Consider the following 17939-nt stretch of genomic DNA (forward strand, 5'->3'; position numbering starts at 1 on the left):
GGCTGGTCCATAGACAGACTGACAGGTGTCGGAGGGCAGACCGTCGGACCGCAGGCTTGCAAGCAGGTAAGCGGATATCAGGCAGGTATCAAGCAGGAATCTGGCAGGTGACTGGCAGGTAACAGGCAGGAATCAGGCAGGTGACTGGCAGGTAACAAGCAGGAATCTGGCAGGTGACTGGCAGGTAACTGGTAACGGGACCTGAGGGCTGAAGCAGAGTGAAGGCTTTGCAACAACATTGCTCGGGCACCTCCATTTTGGAGGAGGTGCCTTATATATGGGAGGTCCTCCGGCAATTGGCCGGGGACTCCTTAGGACGGCGCGCGCGGTCCCTGTAAGAGAGGGGGAGCGCGCGCGCGCCCTAAGCACACTGCCGGGGAAGGAGCGCGTGCCGGAAGCAGCGGGGAGAGAAGCGCTGGAGGACGCCGCGCCAGGAGCGGGGAGGTGAGAGGGACGGCGTCTCTGCCTAGTACGGGGCAGAGACGCCGATGCTACATTAGGATTGCACACAAAAAATGCTTGTATTGGGCGCTGTTCACACACAGTTAACGCACAATGTCTGTGTGTCTAGTGGGCAATCCAAAAAAAAGCTTTGCTTTTAATTTTAGGGTAGTTATTTGCAAGTATGAGAACCCTTGACGCAGGTTGCGAGCTTGCATATTTTGGCCAAATATCGACCAATACCTGGTCTTTTAAACTGGGGTGTCTGTTCCCATGGGTGCACTTGGATAGTACTGGGCAGCCCGCCTAATCTAATAGTATGGGCGTCATTAATAGGCTGTAAGCCGGATACTGTGCACTACCCAAGTGTAAACAGCACCCTATACAAGTCTTTTTGTGTGGAATCCTAATACTAAGCAGTCACCACCTCCGTGAACTGGTAGGTTGTCAGTGATTGTCTTATCAGTATTTTGCACCTGTGTTGCCGCCATCTTTATTATGTGGGTTTGCAGGTTTTTTTTGCTATGCTAATTATTGGTAATACTGTTCTTTGTACATTCTGTGTTGTTCTGTAGAAGTTTCGGAATTTAATTTAATCATTATTTAGTGTTCATGATGTGGGGCATTATTATTATTATCAGGCTTGTATGGCGGTATTACTAGTAATATTTGTCTTCTTATAATGTTTTCCTTCATAATAGTATGCATATAATAATTATTCCTGGTATAGCAGTAACAAGAGTGGAAAGAATAGTGCATAGTAAGAATCCTTTCAAAAATAGAAATGTTAATAGTTTATTTTTTATCAATTAACAAAATGCAAAGTGAATGAGCTAAAGAGAAATCTAAATCATATCAATATTTGGAGCCCTTTGTCTTTAAAACAGCATGAATTCTGCTAGGTACACGTGTAGAAAGTCAGAGATTTTGTAAAATTATAGCCAGGTGTACGAGTAACCAATTATACCAAACAGGTGATAATGACAATCATTTTCATATGTAGGTTAAAACACAGTAATTAAATGAAACAAAAACAGCTGTGCAGGAGGCTTAAAATGGTGAGGAACAGTCAAACTCTGCTACAAAGATGAGGTTGAGGAAGATAGTTTCATGCCACAGGTTATACACCATGGTAAGACTGAGCACAGCAACAAGACAAAAAGGTAGTTATACTGCATCAGTAAGGTCTCTCCCAGGAAAAGATTTCAGAGCAGAATGGGGTTTTCAATATGTGCTGTTCATGCTCTTTTGAAGAAGCATCATGAAATGGTTAATAGTAAGGACACAATGGTCAAACAAGGAAATTTAGTGCAGAGGATGAAAGACAAATCATTTTTAATTCCCTTCTAAATCGATAGATGTCCAGCAGTGCCATCAGCTCAGAACTGGCAGTAACCAGTGAACCCAGCTACACCCATCTGTTCGAAGAACTCTGGCCGGAAGTATCTACACTGAAGAATTGTGATCAAAAAGCCGTACCTTCAACATGGAAATAAGGCCGAGTAACTCAACTATGCACGAAAACAGACTCTGGGGTGTAGAAAATTAGCAGCAGGTGCTCTGGACTCAAAATGTGAAATATTTGACTGTAACAGAAGGCAGTTTCTTTGCTGAAGAGCTGGAGAGCAGCACAACAATGAGTGCAGGAACAGTGAAGCACAGTGGAGGGTCCTTGCAAGTTTGAGGCTACATTTCAGCAAATAGAGTTGGGAATTTAGTCAGGATTAATCGTATCCTCCATGCTGAGAAATACAGGCAGATAATAATCTATCAAGCAATACCATCAGGGACGAGCGTAAAGAAGAACAAGGAGTCCTAGAAGTGATGATATGGCGCCCCAGAGTCTTGATCTCAGCATCAAGTCTGTCTGGGATCACATGAAGAGACAGAAGATTTGGGCAACCTGACATCCACAGAAGATCTGTGGTTTGTTCTCCAAGATGTTTGGAACAACCTCCTACTGAGTTCCTTCAAAAACTGTGCACAAGTGTAGTGAGAAGAATTGATGCTGTTTTGATGGCAAAGGGCGGTCACCAAATCTTAATTTGATTCAGATTTCTCTTTTGTTCTTTCACTTTGCATTTTGTTAACTGATACAAATAAACTATTAACACTTATATCAAAGCATTCTTAAGACATTTCTAAAATTATTGCACAGTACTAAAAATATATATTAGATATAAAAAGTCTACACATGCCTATTAAAATGACAAGTCTCTGTTTTGTAAATTAAATCATATCAAGAAGAATATGAGTAGAACTTTTTCCACCTTTAATGTGACCCATAATCTGTACAATTCAATTGAGAAACAAACTTAAATCATTTTAAGGGGAAAAATAAAAATAACAAAACTAAAATAATGTGGTTACATATGTGCGAGCACCCTCTTATAATTGGGGATGTGGTTGTATTCATAATTAGCCAATCACATTTACACTCATGGTAAATAGTAGTTGTAAAGTGCTGCGAAATATGTTGGCGCTATATAAATAAAAATTATTATTATTATTATTAGTCAGTACATAGCTGCCATAATTTACAGGGATTCTGATTAACCCCATATAAAGTTTAGCTGTTCTAGTAGGATTTTCTTGACTTTTTTAGTTGCATTTTATAACAAAAGCCATTGTTCATAAACATCTTAAAACACAGAAAAGGATCTCATTTTTTAAAATTATCAGTCTGCAGAAGGGTACAATATTTTTCCAAGCCATTAGATATGAAACACTAAGGACATCAAGAAAAGTCTGAAATTTGGCACAACAGTGACATTACCTAGAACTGGACAACCCTCAAGAATTGATGGAAAGACAAAAAAAAAATAGTCCTGGAGGCTGCCAAAAGACCTACAGCAACATTAAAGGAGCTGCAGTAATTTCTGGCAAGTACTGTTTGTGTGCTGCCTGTGGCAACAATCTTGCGTATTCTTTATATATCTGGCCTGTGGAAAGCTATGTGCCCACTTAGCAGATTTGATGCAGAGCGTTTTTGCCTCTCTCTGGCAGAAAAAAACGCATGCAGATTTACATGCGTTTTTTCTGCCAGAGAGAAGCGTTTTTACATGCGTTTCCGCATGCGTTTTTTCAAGCGCTTTTCCAAGTGATTTTGAGCATCACTTGGAAAAGTGCTTGACAAGTTAGTCACACAATATAAATCCATGCAACCGGCATGGATTTATATTGTGTGACCAATTAGATGCTTTAAATGCTGCATCTATAGTAAAAAAAAGAAAAAAAAGAATTAAAAAGTTAAAAATTAAAAAACCCTGTATACTCACCTCTCTGGTCTCCTCCCACCCGGCAGCAGCGATCCTCTCTCCTCGGCGTCCTGCGGTGTACTGGCAGGACCTGCGGTGACATCATATAGTCAGCTGATGGTCACGCGACCATCACCTGACCGCCGACGTCAGAGGAGAGAGGACGCCACCGGGAGCAGACCGGAGAGGTGAGTATACAGGTTTTTTTACTTTTAACTTTTTTATTTCTTTTTTTCACCGCGTGGTAGCCGGGATGAAGAGTAGTTGCAGTCTCCTCTTCATCCTGGGTACCACATGCACCGCGATTACACTGCAAATTTGGTCATGCTGCGTTTTTCAACGCAATGCAAATTCGGCGCGCTAATTAGCGCATCATGTGCACAGCACATCCGGATTCACATTGCTTTGCATGGCAGACGGTTTTACAAGCGTGTTCGCGGCCGTAAAAACGCCACAAAAACGCTACATGGGCACATGGCCGAATATGGTGACAAGACAGAATCCTTTTCTTATAAGAGAAACATCCCAGCCTGGCTAAGTTTTGCAAAAACCTACATCAAGTCTGCCAAAAGCATGTGGTAAAATGTGTTATGGTCTGATGGACAAAGAGTTCAACTTTGGCCTAATAATACCCACAATGAAGCATGATGGAGACAGCGTTATGCTTGGGGGCAGTTTTTCGGCAGCTGGAATTGGGACTTTAGTCAAGATGGAGTGAAATATGAACAGATTTAAATATCATTCAAATTTGCATCAAAGCTTCAGGCCTCTCCTAAAAAGATGAAGATGAATTTGACCTTTCAGCACAACAGCAACCTCCAAATCAGCAAAAGTATGGCTTTGACAGGAAAGGATCAAAGTTTTGGAATGGCTTAGCCAGAGCACAGACCTGAATCCAATTGAAATTCTGTAGGTGATCTGAAGAGGGCGCTGTACACAGGAGATGCCCTCACAATCTGACAGATTTGGAATCCTACTCCAAGGAAAAGTGGACAAAGATTGCCAATTCTAGATATGCCATGCTGATAGACTCTGATCCAAAAAGACTAAATGCTGTCATAAATTCAAAGGAGACTTCAACCAAGTATTTGTTTAAGGGTGTGCAGATTTATGCAAGCATATTAGTTCTTTATTTTTATTTTTTTATTTCAATGGACGACATTAAAGGTGGAAAAAGTTCTGAAATTATTCCCCTTGGTATGATTTTTTTTTTAAATGGCATTTTAAACAGGGGTGTGTAGACTTTCTATATTCACTATATGCATATATGTAGGTCAATCAGGGGTTTTTATTGTTTTTAAGGGGGTATTATTATTTTTAAGGAGGGCACTAATTGTTTCATTGGGAGGCAATCAGGGGGGCAATATTCCTGTGTTAAGTGCCTTGCCTCGGGCACTGGGACCATACTCTACACCACTGTGTTATGGCAACCACCATGAAAATGCCCACGTCACGATAAAACAATATAGTGAAAAAAAACATGAACGCAAATTCATATATATAAAAATGAAATTGTGGTAAATTCCCACAGGGACCCAAAATCCCCTGTGTGAACCCCAAGGGCTCGATGGGAATATTTTACAGCCCTATAAATTTGTCACATTCGCCGTTTTATTCCAAAGTCCCAGAAAAGGAAAAAGAGAGAAAAAGGGTCAAGCCTGACATTTCCTGTCTCCCCTCACATTGCTCCGGCTCCATCCCGGAAAACAAGGGTCCATTCAGGAGTCACAGAGCACTTCTTCCAGAGGACCAGAGTAGCTGAAAAGGGAAGGCAGGACTCAGGCCCGCGGGCAGTGGCTCCAGAAGAAAGACGCCTTGTTCCCAGTGCTGGCTGCTCACAGCTCGCCTCTTTATTGCGTGGTTAATGTGGATAGGCCATAGAGATGAGTGCGAGCTGCTGGAATATATTGGGGCATTGTCCAGAAAGCACCTGGCCGGCATTACTGTGCCCTATGGACACACACAGCCTCTGTGCTGCTGTGTATGATGCCCGCACCCAGATAACAACAGAAAACACCCCTGTATACCAGATAATACCAAGCACATTGGCACCCACTGACCCGAATTTAAAGGGTTCAAATAAATAAATTTCCATGTTACATACAGCAAGTACTTAACAAATCACCAATTTGCTAAATAAATATATTTCTAAAGGTGCTATTGACATGAAATTCTCACTAGATGTAGGTAACAACCTTTGCAATCCACACAGGCAAATAAATCAAACCATAGATGCACATTATCCAAAATATGGTCTTTTTTTCATTGTTTTTTTTTTTTTTTTTTTATTAACAAAACAGCGCCACTTTTATCTACAGTCTGTGCCTGGTACTGCAATAAAAAAAAAAACACCGCTCCTTTTGCAAAAAAATCCAAACCCACATAAAACTCAATCAACAGAAAAATGTAAAAGTTATGGATTTGAGAAAATGACGATGAAAAAAAAAGTTTTTTTTAATGGTATTTTCTTGTACAAAAGTAGTAAAATATATAAAAAAAAAATATTGGGTATTACGTTAATTGTGTCGCACCCCCAAAATAGAATTAACAATTATACTGCACGGTGAACGCTATAAAAAATACAAAGAAACAATTCCAGATTTATTGTTTTTTGTCCTTCCTTCCTACAAGAAAAAAAATTCATAAAAAATGTTCAAAAAGTTGTTTGTGACCAGAAATGGATATAGTGAAAGCTTCATATTGTCTCACAAAAAATATATATATAAGTCCTCACACAGCTCTGTATATGGAGATATAAAGACGTTATGGCAATCCCCCCAAATTTTTTTTTTGTTCTGAAAAAACTGTTCTTTTCTTTTTTTTAAAAAAAGGGAATTTTATGCAAAAGTATCAAAACATGGAAAAATATATAAATTTTGGTTTTGTAGTAATTGTATCGACTTTGTGAACAAAGATAACATGTCAATTATACAATCGCAGTGTTTAAAAAATAAAAAAATTAAATCGAGAAATGATGTTTGTTTGTTTTGACTCCCAAAGAGCATCAGAGAAAGTGATCAAAAAGTCTTATCTTCCATTAAATGGCACCAATGAAAACTCCATCTCGTCTCGCAAAAAATAAGCTGTCACACCTCTCCGGCGACGGAAAGTCGTAAAATTTACGGCTCTCGAACTTTTTTTTTTCATTAGCTTTATTGTGCAAAAGTAGGAAAACATTAAAAAAAAATATAGAAATGTGGCATCGCTAAAATTGTACTGACCTACGGAATAAAGACAACACTTTAATTTTTCCTTCCACATTGCGGTTGTTTTTTTTTTTGTATGATGTAGTTTGAATGACATCATTCATTTTACTAAAAAGCAGGATAAAAAGTGCAGTGAAATTGTGAAAATAAAAGCAATTCCGCTGTTATTTTTTAGGTTTTGACTTTACAGCATTTACTATGGTAAGGATCTGGCAAAATGATTTTCCCGGTCAGTATGATTATGGTGATACCAAACTTGTCTAGTTTTCTATTAATTTAATGGTTAAAAGAAATTCTGAATTTTGTAAAAAAAATAAATTTATATGAGATTTATATTTTTATATTTATATTTTTTATGAGATCTGTAACCTTTTTAAAAAAGGTTCCTGTTGATGGAGCTGTGTAATGACCTGCCTTTTGCCCCCTGAGTTGACATTTTGCGGGGTACATATGACGTGTTGATCAGTTTTTATTTTTTGGGGAGTTCCGCAAACAAGAAATGGCAATTCTGGAATTCCAATTGTTTTTTTTTTTCCTTTCAGCATTTAACATAAGGCTTAAATAAATTGTACATTTTGATAGACCAGACGTTTTTGGATATGACAATCCCAAATATGATTTTTTTTTTATTTCTTCATTTTTGAAGGGGTTAAAGATGGGTGATTTAAACTTTTATATTTTTTTTGCATTTTTATTCTATTTTTTTTTAAAAACTTTATTTTATTTTTTAGTCCCCATAGGGGATTTAAATCTGCCATCATTCGATTACTTATACCATATACTGCACTACCACAGTATTGCAGTATAATATAGAGAAATTGCGGTTCTCCTATAAAGCTCAGTCTGGTACTGCCATCAGCTTGGTATGAAGCAGGCCCAGCTCCTGAGCCAGCTTCATAATTTGCTTGGTGACCTATAACAAAAAATGTACATCATAGGTCGTAAAGGGGTTAAAATGTAAAAAGATCAACAGCAGAATTGCTGTTTAATTTATATTCCTAACCAACAAGAGGAAAAAAACAAGACCTTATATGACTCAATCAACAGAAAAATAAAATAAAGTTATGACTCCTAGAACAAGACAATTAAAAAAGTGAGAAAAAAAATGATTTACACTTTTACAAACTTTTTTATTGCTCTGCTGCTTCTACAATAACAAATGGAGCAACTATGTAAAAAAGTTAACATTTTTAAAATATTGTGTTCGTTTTGTGGCTACAGCTCCCTTGCAAACTGATGCGTACACTATGTAGGCCTGATAGAAGAGCTTAACACATGATAGCGGGATCAGACTCCACACAGCACTTGAAATCTGCTACTAATGGCATCGCATGCATCTGCATAGGAGCTGTGAACAACAAATGGGTTGGGATTTTTTAAACAGCACTGTTTATAAACTTGCATAATTTTTAATTTCAGATTACAAAGTAATAAAAATTGGTTACAAAAGTCTACACACCTAAGGAACTGCTTATTATAATGCCTTGTGCCGGTCTTTACACCTCATGGCAACATTGTTGGAAAGCTTGTGGTTCTGCCTCCCTCTTGGATGAACCTCAGGCCTCGGCTGGCAGAGGTGGGTACAATATTGCAGGTGCCGAGGTGCCATTTACACAGCTGTGTAGTCTCCTGCCTATGCTGCGGCGGCACATCCCCGCCATCTCCGCAATCACTAACTGGATTGACAGTCTTACTGGGATGTTTACTGAGATGGGGCAATAATAGCTTGATATTTAAATGGGACTTAGGCTCGACTTTATGAAAAATCTCACAGTGCAAGAGATTCTGGATGAGAAGTGTATATATATATATATATATATATATATATATATATATATACACAGTACAGACCAAAAGTTTGGACACACCTCATTTAAAGATTTTTCTGTATTTTCATGACTATGAAAATTGTACATTCACACTGAAGGCATCAAAACTATGAATTAACACATGTGGAATTATATACTTAACAAAAAGTGTGAAACAACTAATAACATGTCTTATATTCTAGGTCCTTCAGAGTAGCCACGGGGCTTGGCACGTTCCGCTAACAAACAGTGGACCCTCGACAATGCCATGCAGTTTTCCCAGCCTATGCTGTACATGTAAGCTAAAATCTTGAAGGGCTAGGAACCACCTGGTCACTCAGGCATTGTTTCTCTTCTTCTTGCTCATCCACCTTAGTGGGGCATGGTCAGATACCAGCCTGAACTTCCTGCCTAAGACATAGTATTTTAGTGTCCAACGCCCACTTGATGGCCAAACATTCCTTCTCCACTATGGAGTAATTCTTCTCACAAGTTGTCAGCTTCCAGCTTAAATACATTATGGGGTGCTCTTCTCCGTTCATCTCTTGTGATAGGACAGCATCCAGCCCGGTATCTGACGCATCCGTTTGGACCACAAACTCTTTAGAGAAATCTGGTGCCACCAACACTGGCTGCTTACACATGGCTTGCTTTTGTTCCTGGAAGGCCGTCGCTGCTTCTGGAGCCCACTTAGCCATAGCCGATTTTGTCCCTTTAAGGAGTTCTGTCAAAGGGGTGGCTATCATGGCGAAGTTAGGGATGAACCGGCGGTAAAAGCCCACGATGCCCAGGAACACTCTGACAGAGGTTCTGGTCAACCCTGGATTGCTTCAACTTTATTTGTTTGGGGCTTTATCACGCCTCTGCCTATTACATAGCCCAAATATTTGGTTTCCGCAATGCCAATGGCACATTTTTTCGGGTTGATGGAAAACCCCGCCTTCCGCAGAGCATCGAATATCAGCAGGACTTTACTCAGATGGCTTCCTCAATCTTGGCTGTAGATCATGATATCATCCAGGTAGGCGGCTGCGTACTTCTTGTGGGGGGGAGCTAGGATCCGGTTCATGGTTCTCTGGAAGGTAGCCGGGGCTCCTTGCAACCCAAACGGCATCCTTGTGTATTGGAAACATCCGTCTGGCGTTGAGAAGGCCATCTTCTCCTTGGCATCTTGGGACATAGGTATTTGCCAATATCCTTTCGTGAGGTCAAGGGTGGTAATGTACCTGGCCAGTCCTAACCTTTCAATCAGTTTGTCTACCCTGGGCATTGGGTAGGTGTTGAATTTCGAGATCTCGTTGAGTTTCCTATAGTCATTGCAGAACCGCCATTCTGTATCTGGTTTTGGCACCAAGACTATGGGACTGGACCAGCCACTCTTGGACTCTTCAATGACTCCTAGACCCAGCATGCGCTTCATCTCTTTTGAAATGACCTCTCGGCGGGCTTCAGGAATACGGTATGGCTTAAAGTTTGCTCGGACATGAGGCTCCATAAGCACCTCATGCTCTATGATCTGAGTACACCCTGGTAGTTCCGAGAACAGGTCCCTGTTTCGCTGTAGCAACTCGTGGCACTGTTGTTTTTGGGCAAGTGACAGCGACTCTGCCACTTTAACCTCTCTCACATCAGCTTCCGACTTTGCCACTAAACACGGAGCTTCCACAGGCTCCTTATGCCGCCATGGCTTAATCAGGTTGACATGGTACACCTGGTAGGGCTTCCTTCTCCCTGGTTGGTGGACTTTCTAGTTGACATGACCAACTTTTTTCACTACTTCATAGGGGCCCTGCCACTTAGCCAGGAATTTGCTCTCCACCGTAGGTACCAGCACCAGTACCCGATCCCCAGGGTTGAAGTGTCTCACCCTCGCCGACCTATTGTACACCCGGGACAGTGACTCTTGTGCTTTGAGGAGGTGTTCTTTCACAATGTCCATCACCTCTGCAATCCTCTGTTGCATCTGGACCACATGTTCGATCATACTCCAGTAGGGTGTAGACTCCGCCTCCCCGGTCTCCTTTGCTATGTCCTGGAGTCCGCGGGGGTGTCGGCCATATAAGAACTCAAATGGTTAGAATCCAGTAGAGGCCAGTGGAACTTCTCTAATGGAGAACAGAAGGTACGGCAGTAGACAGTCCCAGTTCCGGCCGTCTTTCTCTACGACCTTCTTTAACATGGCCTTCAAGGTTTTATTAAACCTCTCCACTAAGCCATCTGTCTGGGAGTGGAAGACTGAGGTCCTAAGTTGTGTGATCTGCAGAGTCCTGCACAACTCCCTCATCACCCTTGACATAAATGGAGACCATTGGTCCGTTAGGATCTCCTTAGGCAACCCCATTCTAGGGAAGATGTGGACCAACTCCCGGGCTATACATTTGGCAGAGGAGTTACGTAGTGGCACAGCCTCTGGATACCGTGTAGCATAGTCCAGTACCACTAGGATATACTTATGTTCTATGGTGGACTTGACCAGGGGTCTCACTAGATCCAAGGCTATGCGATCAAATGGCACCTCAGCGATCGGCAACGGCACTAAGGGGCTACGGAAATGAGTCACCGGGGAGGTCAGCTGGCAGGTGGGACAAGACCTGCAATAATTTACAATTTCTTGGTGACAACCGGGCCAATAGAACCTCTGGAGGATCCTTTCCCGGGTTTTCTCTACCACCAGATGACCACCTAACACATGTGTATGGGCCATATCTAACACCCTGCATCTGTACGGCCCTGGCACTAGTAACTGCTCGATTACCTCCCCTCTGAACTTGGTGACCCGATATAGTAACTCCCCATTTACAGCAAAGTACGGATATTGGGTGCCAGCCCTCGGCTCTTGAGCAACACCTTTAAGAACAGTTACATTATCAAACGCCCCTTTTTAGAGTTAAGCCACTGACCTGGGCGGTTCCAAAGTTTCCTCTGAACACCTCCAGTTCAGGGATGTTGGCTTCCGGGGATGCTGCCTCATCCTCATCTCCAACCAGCACATAAAAGGGAAACCCGTCGGCTGCGGCCTGCGATGAGGTTTCTTTTGGTGCGACCTGGTTGTTGTCCGGACAACCCGGCTTCCTCCCATTCTCCCACAAGTCCCAAAACAAGGCAAAGTCCCGCTCTATTATAACAGGCTGCAACAGGTCCTTGACTATACCCACCTCATGGGACTCGGCACCACAGTTTGTGTCTATGACCACTTAGGCCACAGGGTAGTCCTTAGCATCCCCATGGATACAATGGACGCCGACCTTTTTCCCCGGAACCAGCCGATGAGGAATTGTGGTCCTTACTAGGGTTACCAAACTCCCCGAATCTAACAGAGCAGTCACTTGCACTCCATTCACTGACACGAGGCATGCCTGTGGTCCCTCGCCTGGTTGAGGGACAGCACTGCAGGCAGGATATGCAAAGTACGAACAGCGCCATCCTGTGCTTCAGTCCATTGGCTCATTTGCCTATGTGACCTGGGGTGTGACATCTCCAACATACTATGTTATTGGATGGGACCTTTGGCAGCAACTCAGACACCTCCTGGGCTCTAGGACGCCCCCGATATGTGGCTCTAGTTCCCCTCTTTTGGGTGTCTGCCCCCTTTTGGGAATGCCAGTATGGAGACGCTACGACCCCTGGCTTTCCCAAGGAACTCACCACTGCCTGGTACCTTTCCACCAACTTCACCGGGTTATCGTCATTACGGGGATCTCCCTGGGCAACCCAGGCTTGCATCGACCTCGGAAGGGAGTGGATGAACCTGTCCATGACGACCCTCTCCACTATCTGTGCTGGGGAGGAAGATTCAGGTTGCAACCACTTTTGGACCAGGTGTAGGAGGTCGAACTTTGGGACTAGGGACGTTTGTCACTGCAACAGGCCAATTGGTGCATACTCTTATGCGTCCAGCAATGCCAAGTCATAATAAGCTTTCGCCTCCGCCCACTGCTCCAGAGGCAATTTCTCCCGCTCCGCCACCCTTTCAAATACAGTCAGGAACGCCTTGACGTCATCACCTGGTGACATCTTTTGTAACGCACTCCTTACCGTCTTCCTGACATGTGAGTCATCACCTGGACTTGGGGTGGGGAGGTTTCCTTGACACGGATCACCTCGGCTAGGAGCTCCATCTGCTGCTTGTGCTGCTGGAGATTAGCCTGCACTAGTTGCTTTATCAGCTCCTCCATGCTTACCGGACGTCCCTTGCTGGCTGGCGGCCTTCACCCAGGACATAAACAGTTTCCTGTAGCAGTCAACTGCCCCTTGGGATTCGTGCCCGTGCTTCTAGCACCAATTGTAGGGTTTTGCTACTCACTCAGCAGCGTTAGAGGTAGGCACAAGAAACGGTTTCTTTAAAAACATACAAGGCAGGTTTATTATACCTTCAGGCTGTGTGCCCACGTAGCGTTTTTCAAGCGTTTATGCTGCGAAATTTCCGCAGCGTAAACGCTTGTTAAATGCTAGGTAATCCGCACCCCATGGTCCCCAAGGGGATTCCGCATATTCTATGCACATGCTGCGGATTTTTCCGCAGTGTTTATGCTGCGTACAAAAATCCGCAGCATGTAATTTAATTTTGCGGTAGCGCAGCGGAACTCCCGCCATTGACTTGCATTGAAAGGCATAGAAACCGCGACTGTACATTTCTACAAGCGGCTTCTATGCGTTTCTATGTGCGGATGGTACCCAGTTCTGGAGGAGAGGAGACTCTCATCCAGACCTGGGTACCATTGTACCTGTAAAAAAAGAATAAAATAACAAATAAAGTTATATTCACCTGTCCGGCGTCTTCTCTCTGAATGCCGGCATCGCTTGAGGACCTGCGGTGACGTCACAGTCATGTGACCGCAGGCCCTTCACCGCTCTGTCTCGCGATATGCCGGCAGCCGGGAACCAGACAGGAACGAGCGCTGCAGCACACACCGGGGCCTCGGGGGTGAGTATAGCTTTATTTGTTTTAATTTTTACGGTCACACTATATAAATCCATGCTGTTTGCATGGATTTATACAGTGTGACCTAGTTGTCAAGCACTTTCCAAGTGATGCTATCGCCTGGAAAGCGCTTGTCAATCTGCATGCGGAAACGCATGTGAATCCGCATGTGGATCCGCATGTATTCTGCAGGAAAAACGCATGCACAATCTGCATGCGTTTTTTCTGCCAGGGAGATGCAGAAATGCTGAAGAAATTTTCTGCTTCATTTCTGCATCGTGGGCACATAGCCTCATAAGCCACACTTTTAGAAGTAAACAAAAGACAGCCTTGTCCAGCACAGAGTAACCAAAACAGAAAATAAACAGTCTATACAATATGGTTCGCCCACTTACGGTCAGTGTCCTTTAGCACAAAACACTCTGGAGGTCTCCACACTTCCAGCCACAGACACTGAATGAGACACTCGGTCTCCATTATATTTACACGCCCTGGGGTGGGGATATGTGAGCAGCCAATCCCTTCCAACTCTTATGACTGCTCGTAAAAATCGTCCCTGATACGCCCAATTAACCCTTGCAGCACTATGTGTGCTGGAGCATGCTTTTCCTGGGTTTACATCACCGAAGCTACCAACCTGGGTGATACATATCTCCCCTCAAGGACCAAGGAAATTATGGGGAATGGTCTTGGGTGTAAAATACATTGCATGATGTTTTAGATCTGAATGTTGGAACCGAGGGTGGGAATTTTGGAGTCCAGGGTTTAAATATTGGTATGTAAATTTTGGAGGCTGGTCCGGGGTCTGAATTTTAGGTTCTAAGGTCTGGAATAATTTTAGAGTCAGGATCTCTCAATTGTACAATTGCCTACGTGCTGCCATTGGTCTAAGGGCGGTGACTGCCTATCACAGTATACCCCACCTTGGTGTGATACACTAGGTTGCACCATAAGTTTGTATAGGATGCCCTGGAACCTTCACGGTGTCTGGCGCAGCTTAGTCACTACCTATCTCCAGAATACACTTGACTGCACATCACATGTGCTTGGTAGTATGCACGCCATTCACATTTGCAGATTGCGCAGAGAGTGGTCTCTTGTTCACACAGTCTAAATCTATAGTTGTCAATGTGAGGCACCACTTCACAGCAGACAGTATACACTGACGCTTTGACTTATCTTTGGGTGTCTCTTGCGTCTATTGTTTAGAAAGATAAGGGCTTTCCCAGCAAATACTTTTCTTTTGGAACAGGACTATGCTTGTGGAATAACTATCAGTTTTCCTCAGTACAGGGGACTTCTGTCTCATGTGGCCTTACTTCCTGCTTGCAGCCCTTACTTATATCTATAGTGCTGCAGAACCACGTGGTGGCAGCAAATTAACACTGCTAATTAAATGTGGGTCTATAAATGTAAAAGTCCACTGCTGCTATTTATATAGTTGTTTAGTAGAATGCAAATGGTTAAATATCATGATGGATATGAGAAGAGCAATCTTTGGTGACCAGGGAAAAGTTGGGTCTGTAGTAATAGAGGGATATCCAGAAGACAGGACCATCGAGAAGTTTTGATTGATGGTTGTCCATACATGATAAATTACAACAAACAAGTAATGGTTGATTAGTTATAACAGAAGTCCGAAAGATTGTTCACAAGAAAAAAGAACTTGAGATGACAGTGACATGTCATGAATAAGAAGATCATCAGTGACCTTGGTAAGGGAAGTTTTAGGGTACCCATGCATCTTCAGTAGCTATGGGCCAAATGCTTCTTGGCTGATAGCTTTTCCTACTCTGCCATACACATGCATACTATCTCGCCTGGGCGTCCATGTGTTCTCAATGCGTAGAGTGGAATGAACTTCTGCTATTAACTGCTTGGTGGTGGCTTAGAATAAAAGGATTGGGCAATGAGATTCCACAATCCTAATCCTTTTTTCCCCCTGAAATCATCTGTAGGGGGTCAAGTCCATAGGATTGGCCAACTTTACTCTCAAGTTTAGTTTTGTGGGTCAGAAACCAGATGATAAATAGTCAGAATGAAGTCTAGAGGGACAGGTCTAGGAGGAGGACGACTTTTGAAGAACAAGTTGGGATTTCGGTAAGGCCATCTTCAGCGGAATGGTGAGACTGGGAGTCAGACACAAAGGAAACTCAAGGAGAGATACTTTAAGAGTTAAGGTGTTTCAAAAATTTTGAAGAGAATGGGAAAAGATTGAGGAGGTGGTAGCTGGAGAAAGCTGAGGGTCTTTAGATGGCTTCTTTGATGCTGATGTTATATTGGCAGGTTTGAATGTGAAGAAAGGCAAATATCTGTGCAAAATTATAAAAAAATCTGCCCAGTCTGGGGTTAAAAATGTTAAATAATGGAAGATGAAGTTGGATAAAGGGATTACGATTTGAGGTGGGATTTGGAAATTAAGGAGGATACCCTATAATCAGATCCTATGGAGAGGACTGTGTATAGGTCCATCGTGCGAGGCCAACCGCGGTGGCGAGAGTAAGTAATGTTGTAATAATTGGGTGGTTGGCATCTTGGAGGATGTGGACATTACCCAATATTATGGTTTGGAGTCAGTAGAAGGGTCCAGAAGAATGACTGAGGTATAGTCAGAAAGGAAACGTGAAAAAAAGGCAGATACCTGAAGAAAAAACATAGACGGGTCTAGAGGTTCACAAGAACAAGACTCTTTTGGCCACTTTGAACACACAAAAAAATGAATCTAGTTCTTAAGCCCAAAACTACCAAGTCTTAAAATGGCCAGGTCCTTAAAGGGGTTGGCCTGTGATTAACATTAATCACATACCCACTAACCAACTGAAGGTTGGTGGTTACTAGGGCCGCTATCAGGGCTTTACTGCCCTTACTGCTGTTGGGACCCGGTGACCAGAAGCAAAGAGCAGGGTCACGGGCCCCCCCTTGTGCTTCTGCTCACCGGGCCCCGGGGTCTCACGTGCCGACACGCTGCTACTGGCGGCTTACTTGTCCTCTGCGCAAGGAACCTTGGAGCTCTCTCAGCCATCAAAGCTCCAAGGGCATCCCTACTCCCCTTCAGTGACGCACTGGAGATGGCACGTACACGATGACGTCATCGCATATGGTCGTCAAATACCAGCGCCAGTTCAGAAGTGGAGCTGCAGGGGATCGTATAAGAGGTAAGTATGAAATCTTTTTTTTTTTTAAAAGAATTAATTAAATGGTCTTAGAGTGGGGGGGGGGGTGGAGAGAGCACATGGTGAAGTGGGAGTGGGGAGAGCACACGATGAACTGGGAGTGGGGAGAGCACATGATGAACTGGGAGTGGGGGATGGGGAGAGCACATGATGAACTGGGAGTGGGGGGTGGGGAGAGCACATGGTGAACTGGGAGTGGGGAGAGCACATGGTGAACTGGGAGTGGGGAGAGCACATGGTGAACTGAGAGTGGGGGGTGGGGAGAGCACATGGTGAACTGCGTGAGGGGGTGGGGAGAGTTAACAATGAATTGGGAGTGGGGGTGGGGAGAGTTAATAATGAATTGGGAGTGGGGGGTGGGAAGAGCTAATAATGAATTGGGAGTGGGGGGGTGGGGAGAGCACATGGTGAACTGGGAGTGGGGGTAGCATATGGTGAATTGGGAGTGGGGGGTGGCGAGAGCACATGGTGAATTGGGAGTGGGGAGAGCACATGGGGAATTGGGAGTGGGGGGAGCACATGGTGAACTGGGAGTGCGGGGTGGGGAGAGCACATGGTGAAATGGGAATGGGGGGTGGGGAGAGCACACGATGAACTGGAAGTGGGGAGAACACATGATGAACTGGGAGTGGGGGATGGGGAGAGCACATGGTGAACTGGGAGTGGGGGGGTGGGGAGAGCACATGGTGAACTGGGAGTGGGGGGGTGGGGAGAGCACATGGTGAACTGCGTGAGGGGGTGGGGAGAGCACATGGTGAACTGCGTGAGGGGGTGGGGAGAGTTAATAATGAATTGGGAGTGGGGGGGTGGGGAGAGCACATGGTGAACTGGGAGTGGGGATAGCACATGGTGAACTGCGAGTGGGGGGGTGGGGAGAGCACATGGTGAACTGCGTGAGGGGGTGGGGAGAGTTAATAATGAATTGGGAGTGGGGGGTGGGGAGAGCTAATAATGAATTGGGAGTGGGAGGTGGGGAGAGCACATGGTGTACTGGGAGTGGGGGTAGCATATGGTGAATTGGGAGAGGGGGATGGGGAGAGCACCTGGTGAATTGGGAGTGGGGGGTGGGGAGAGCACATGGGTAATTGAGAGTGGGGGGAGCACATGGTGAATTGGGAGTGCGGGGTGGGGAG

This window comes from Phyllobates terribilis, unplaced genomic scaffold, assembly GCF_046119375.1.
Source record: "Phyllobates terribilis strain yellow unplaced genomic scaffold, ASM4611937v1 Scaffold_5__5_contigs__length_657084704, whole genome shotgun sequence".
NCBI classification, from domain to species: domain Eukaryota; kingdom Metazoa; phylum Chordata; class Amphibia; order Anura; family Dendrobatidae; genus Phyllobates; species Phyllobates terribilis.